At 46.3% G+C, this 6,926-nt stretch overlaps 1 pseudogene across 1 annotated transcript; it reads right to left on the bottom strand.

Moving 5' to 3' along the window:
• Positions 1 to 821: 821 nt before the first annotated feature.
• Positions 822 to 5,678, bottom strand: LOC145531929 (high affinity cAMP-specific and IBMX-insensitive 3',5'-cyclic phosphodiesterase 8A pseudogene; annotated as a pseudogene). Its single transcript, XR_014072864.1, has one exon. The product of XR_014072864.1 is annotated as a high affinity cAMP-specific and IBMX-insensitive 3',5'-cyclic phosphodiesterase 8A pseudogene (transcript).
• Between the last annotated feature and the right edge of the window lie 1,248 nt (positions 5,679 to 6,926).

Below are 6,926 nucleotides of genomic sequence, written 5' to 3'. Positions count from 1 at the left end.
GGCTGACAGATCCCGGAAGTGGTCACGGCGCCTGCGCGGCGCGGCGGCGCGGGCTGTTGGCGCACGCGCGCCGTTGGGCGCGCGCGCGGCGGGAAAGGGTCCGGCGGCTCTTCGGCAGTTGGCGTCGAGAGAGCGCTGGGAGCTGGTGGCAGGCCAGCGTGGACCTCTTAGAGCTTTCCTCGCAAAATGTCCGAGACTCGCGGACCGAAGTGTGGCGCCTTGGCGCTGTCACAAGTGCTTTGGTCACGGAATGAATTCCTGAGAATTGGGACCTTCTGAGGTAAATGGACCGACAAATCCCTACTTTTTTTCCCTCCCTCTGTGAGGAGGCCTCTTCAGAGCCTGCCCTCCTTCTGTGGAGGTCTCTCCAAGGAATGTTCTCTACCCTTCTTGGGTCAGAATCGTTCCCTGCTCCCGAGGTGGCGCCACAGGACCGAGGAGTTGGGGGAGTTCAGCCGCCCCCCAAACTCAGGAAGACAGTGACCTGAACCCCTCTTTCCACCAGACTGGCTACCCTTGAACTCAGAGAAATTATGGATCAGCTCTCCCGGAAACTTGTCAGGTGATGTTCACCATAGTGAACTTGTCAGATTCCCGACTTCACAGCCACACATACTGTCTTCTCTGGGGCTGTTTATGCAGAGCTAATGCCCTGGAATAATTGGTGTCTTTGGTCCCTTGGCTTCAAGGTCTTTGGTCCTAGGGCGTTCTAGAGCACATTGAGAGTGGAAAGATCATTTTCAGTTAATTACTCCTCCCTGGAGACAGCATCCTGGCAGAGGAAGGACGGCACGTGGAAGCGAGGATTCCTCCTATGTCTCCAAGTCAGATGAACGAATCCGGAAGTGTGTAGAGTTGTTACCCAGGGTCAAAATACCAACAGGGTCTTCCTTAGATCCCACCTCTTTACAAAGGACAGTTCCTTCTTTGAAGGGGTTTATAGTCTGGGTAAATGAGAGTGACACATACAAATCAATAATACCAGACTCTTTATGATAAATGACAAGGTAAGAAATAATTTAGCCCCAGAAGAGTAACAATGAGACATTTTAATGTTAATCACTGGTTCTATCTTTTGAGTTTATATTTTGCATTTCAGCCTAAACAAAGCTTACCATTTGATGCATTTTCTTTTATATTTTATGAACCGTTCTGGATGGTAGACTCTTAGTTCCTCAGGGGCTCTTAAGTGAAACCATCATGTTCTATAACTGAGGAAACATGACCAGAGGTTTTTGAGACTCCAGGAAGATTCTGATGGAAGTCAGTGGCAATGCTGATATGATTCCTAGTCCGGAACATCGCACCCTGATCCCATCATGGTCTGGTGTAAGAACCTTGGGATTACAAGGAAATCAAGTTATCCTCAGTGTGTGTTTTTCTAGACTACTGTGATGACCCTGATCTATTATCCAATATGAGGACTGTGCCCTTTAAAAAATCAATTCCACGGAAGTTGGTATTTAGAGATGGGAAACAGGAGGAAGGGAGCGGTTGGACACTGCTATGGATGATTTTATTTTCATTATTATTTTTTTATAGTGCAGTAAAAATGTATCATTTATTTTAAATGTACATTATGAAAATAAGTCTATACACCAAGTGATGCATATTTAATGACTATGAATGATGTAAATTTGGTCATCGCATCTAAAGTTGGCTTTGGCTTTGAGGTATTTTGACTCTCTGCGGAGCCCCGGCAGCAGGCTGGCGCAGTGAGTGGACGAAGCCTCACTCTATGGCAATGACATCAGGTGGTGGTTAGGGAAGGTGACTGCATCCCTAGGTGCTCTCGCAGGCTCTGTGCTTCGGGGAGCTGACTGGCTAATACAGAAAGGAACTCTGGCCGCCCTCAGGAATCCCCGCTGACCACAGGGGTACCGTGCTATTCGGGAGGCGGGCCCAGTCACTGCAGCTTCATGTTCCAGTATGTATAGTTTTCGTGAAGATGCTGCATTAACTCCGGCAGGTGTACAAAGGCGTCCCAGGCATCAAACATGTCTGTGGTGAACAAGTCAGTGCATGCGATCTGGGATTTGGGGATGCTGCAGGTATTTCTGTCAAAAACCGGCATCGTCACAGGCAAGTCCTCTCGCTTCTCTTCGTCTGTCTGAGAGAAAAACTCTTCCGAGATGCGTGTGGCCCACTCGATGCACTGCTTCCGGGGCCGGCAGGGGTTGGACACGTCAGCACACTTGATCAGCATCCATTTGATGAGAGTCTGGTTCTCTGGAGTCCTGAGCATGGTGTTGATGGCTTCAGTTTCCCCTAATTTTTCTAATGCTACCAAGGGGTTGACGATGCTTTTGACAAATTTGTTGACGTGCTCAAAGTGCTTTGTCACGTCTGCGGATAAGACCATATTGATGATAACCTTGTGCAGCGTCTGGTAGTCGTTCTGCTCCATGTTTTTAAAGATGTTGCATTTCCATCGCTGTTGGTCAGCTTGAAGGCCCAGGCCACATGGTGGCTCTCCAGCACAGCCATGTCATTGTACATAATGCCTAGCTTGTTCCCGGCATTGCACAGGAAGGAGTTGGTCCTCCCAGGGTGGTCCACATTGTGGATAGTGGCTGTGGTGAAGGCAGCAACCACATCAAGTGGGTCTAAAGTTTGCTTGAGCCTCTCTTTGCTTAGAAAGTAGGCAGTGGCATGCAGCACACCAGCAGAGCGTGTAGAGTTGTGGTAGGTGTTGGCAGCATGATAACTGGCTTCAATCATCTGTAACCAGGATCTCAGCGTCATCTAGGGGCATTTTAAGTGTTCACAGACTCCGAAGTGAGCAAACACTTGGAGACCAAGGTAAATCAACGGCCTTCCATGAGTGGCAGACTCCAGATTAAAAATATCAAAGTCCCAGTATTCTTCCTTTGCCATGGCCCGAGTTATCTCTGATGGGATATCGTGAAGGGAGATGGGGACGATGATGCCGCTGGGAACCTGCTGAAGGTTTTTTGTTGAAAGAACATACTCATTCTTGGATGATCTTCGCAAACCATCAGACACCAGGCCCCCGATGAGGTCGTTGGCATACGGATCATCCTCATTAGCACTGAACTGTTGTGAATATAACTCAGTGGTTTGTACAATTTCCAGCACACGGTCTAAGGCATGGGATTCTGTCACAGGCATGGGATTGCTTTCCTGAGCAGCACTGATAATATTGATGATCTTGGTGATGGAGCCTCGATCGTCATGGAACGTATTCGGGCCATGTAAGAGAGTCGTCTCTGGCGGGAAACAATGGAGATTTCTTGCGCAAAAGCCAGCGAGATGAGCAGCAGAGGCAGCCCCACGGCGATGCACGTGACCACCTTGTCCACGGCCAGCTCCAGCCACAGCCCCTCAAACTTGGGCTCCGAGGGCTCCTTCAGCAGGAAGTCCGAGAAGACATACTCGGGGGCAAGGTGGGCAATGGCCATGGCTGCGACGTGCCGGGCTGTGCCGGGCAGGTTCGTGAGGCCGGCCTGGGGACCGCCACCGTCAGGAGGGCGGTGCGGCACCGCCGTGCGCTCTCGGCCCGCCCTGCACCTGTTTGCATTATTGATCCATTTGGAATTGATTTTATCAGGAGTGCGCCCCTCCTGTCTCATGCTTTCTTCTTTAGGTCTGGATGTAGGATCTCTTTTTTGGTAGGTTCCAGTCTTTTTTATCGATGGCTGTTTAGCAGTTGTAATTTTGATGAGCTCTTTAGAGGCAGTGCACTCAAGGTCCTACTACTCGGCCATCTTGTCCCATCCCCCTCAATTGGAATTGGAACAGGACTAAATTGGAGTTTTGGTCGAGCTTCAAGTCATCAAACAATGAGTATTCACCAAGTGCCAAGTATTGTCAGGCATTTTGTGCAGTGTACAGAAGAGTTGGGTGAAATTCCACTGTCCTCAAGGAACTTAGAGACTAGGGTGAAACCAGTTCACAGATGTCTTAAGTAGAAGGAAATTCATAGTACCTTGAACCTGGAAGTGCCTAGTTAGTCTGTTGAATGAATAAAGGAAACAATCTTGAGATTTCAATTGGTAACTCCCGGTTGTGAATGGGAAAGGGGGTTTGTACAGATAGGAACATCAAGAACATAACCAGTCATATGTTGGAAAGATTATGTGTTTGCAAAGATCTAAGAATTTCTTTCTGTTCAGGAGACCTTTGATATAGTATCTGGAATGTGGATTTAGAGAGTAAGAAGATTGGTTCTTGCTTGTACCACCAGCTGAATGACAGTGAGCACTTACTGCCAATCTGCCTCCACTTCTGTCTCTTGCATGGGTTAATGCTATCCACCTATTCCCCACAAGACTCTTGAAAATATTATTGAATCAATGCTTATAAAACTTACAAGTTAACAGGGACTTCTCTGGTGGCCCAGTGGTTAAGACTCTGTGATTCCACTACAGGAGGCATGCGTTTGATGCCTGGTCCTGGAACTAAGATCCCACATGCCATGTGATATGGCCAAAAAGTTTAAAAAAAAAAAAGTTAACAAAAGGGCAAAACCATAAATGCATACTCTGTGTTAATAATCCTTATGATTTAGATATTGTCCCAAGTGCTGGGTGTGGTCCTAAGGAGGGAAAATTTCCTGTAGAAAAGGTCTTATACAATTCAGTGCAGAGAGATTGAAAAATGCATGCATATTTTTCCACTCTAGGCTGATCATCCAGTTCATTTCTGTAGCAAAGGGGTGGGGCCAGTTAATGGGGTGTCTAGGGAAGTAAGATAGTCTCAGATGGCTTCCCTGGTGGCTCAAACCGTAAAGAGTCTGCCTACAATGTAGGAGACCCAGGTTCGATCCCTGGGTTGGGAAGATCCCCTGGAGAAGGAAATGGCAACCCACTCTAGTATTCTTGCCTGGAGAATCCCATGGACAGAGAAGCCAGCTACAGTCCATGGGGTCACAAAGAGTTGGACATGACTGAGCGACTAATGCATAGCTGATTTACAATGTTGTGTTAGTTTCAGGTGTTCAGCAAAGTGGTTCAAAGGCTGATCATCCAGTTCATTTCTGTAGTGCAGGGATGGGACCAGTTTCTGGGATGTCTAGGGATGTAAGATAGTCTCAGATGTATGTAAATAGCATACTATCACAAATATCATACTTAGAAGAGCAAGCATATAAGCATACTTATGAATACAAAGTATCATTTTCATAATTTGATAAGTGAAATCTGTAGTCACCAGCCTGTAAATCTCCTGAAGGGCCACTTCTTAACACATTTTGTTTCTAACACATTTTTAAAATGTTTTTTATGCAATCTATTATTTAAAAAAAAAAGATAGTATGATAGCTTAAAAGAGTTCATTAACTTTGGAGATAAATAGAACTGGGTTCAAACTCTGACTGCAGTTTACCAGCTACAGTACGTATGTAACTTTGGGCAAGTCAATCAACTTCTCTAAGTTTCTGTCAAATAAGGATAATAGTTCTCAGGTCTTCTCTTGGATTCATTTTTTTAAAAAATTTTGGCCACCCCATGTGGCATGTGGGATCTTAGTTTCCTCTGCCAGTGAAAGTGCAGAGTTTTAACCACTGGACCATCAGGGAGGTCCCAGTAACCATTAAAAGAAATTACCCCATTTGTCATATTTATTTTGCTAAATCCTATTGCATTAATGATATGTCTTTTACACATTTACATTGTTTATTTGCTTTATGTTACATGTTTATTAAAGGTAATATTTAATTCTCATCAAATATAGTGCACGTCATGTACTGCTCAACAAATGTAATCACTATGGAGGTCATTAAGCATTAAATAATTATATAATTAGTGTTTAAAATGTTTATATTATGTGGAAATGTTTGAAGAATTGTTTTATAGGTGTTTAGAAGGTTTTTAGTGATCTCTTTTTTTTTAAATTGTATTTATTTTATTTTTGGCTGTGCTGGCTCGTCATTGCCGTGTGGGCTTTTTCTCCAGTTGTGGAGAGCAGAGACTGCTCTCCAGTTGCGGTGCACGGGCTCACTGCAGTGGCTTCTCTTGTTGCGGAGCATGGGCTCTAGGCATGAGGGCTTCAGTCGTTGTGGCTCCCAGGCTGTACAGCACAGGCTCAGTAGTTGTGGCACGTGGGCTTAGTTGCTCTGGCGCATTTGGAATCTCCCTGGACCAGGATCGAACCCATGTCTCCTGCATTGGTAGGTGGATTCCTTACCACTGAGATACCAGGGAAGCTCCTAAAAGTTGGTTTTTAAAAAATGTCTGTAGAAAAAAAGTATTATGGGATCACTGCTCCAAAACCTCAGGATACATTTTTCATTAGCCTAAGCCAGGTTTCAGGGTTCAGAGGAGAGAACAGTCCCGTATAATAGCCAGCAAGTTCCCTTCCAGTCTTGTGGATTTACCATACCTCAAGGTTGGCCTTTTCACAACAGATCTCCAACCTCAGTTCCTGGTAGCGTGTGAGTGGAAGGGCAGCAGTCTTAGTGATTTCTGGAAACACCCAAAGTTGTGCTCCCTGGGTCTTGACCCAGAACCTGCTGGGTTCCCTACAAGGACCCAGGATTGGTTCACATGTGAAAGGAGGACGAGGAAGCTAATTGGTATATGTACCTTCAAATGTCCCTGGGATTTGCTTTAATCGGGTATGGGAAGATACACAGATGTGGAAATGATTGTCATGAAGGAGGAAGTTTATTCACTCAGAGACCTGTCCCTGGAAGCAGGAGGTACAGCATGACATACCACATAGGGCCTTGTGGGGAAGCCCCAGGGCTGGTCAGGAGCCAAAGAAGCAAGGGGAAAGCAGTGGCACGAACTTTCACTATGGTTCCCACAGGAAGGAAAGGGGGAGGCTGGGGCAGAGGGGCGGTCCCTTGTTGTCAGGTCTTGGTCCTGGGATGATTAGGGAGGGAAGTATTGCCTCCCAAGGTACAAGAACAGGGTAGAGGAGGTGGTTCAGAGTGTGGGCTCTGGATTGGTGAGCCTGTGTAT

The sequence above is a fragment of the Giraffa tippelskirchi genome, chromosome 13 (assembly GCF_054371585.1).
Source record: "Giraffa tippelskirchi isolate mGirTip1 chromosome 13, T2T-mGirTip1v1.2.pri, whole genome shotgun sequence".
Classification (NCBI taxonomy): domain Eukaryota; kingdom Metazoa; phylum Chordata; class Mammalia; order Artiodactyla; family Giraffidae; genus Giraffa; species Giraffa tippelskirchi.
The sequence above is the reverse complement of the archived record's forward strand: the minus strand, read 5'-3'. Positions and strand labels throughout refer to the sequence as shown.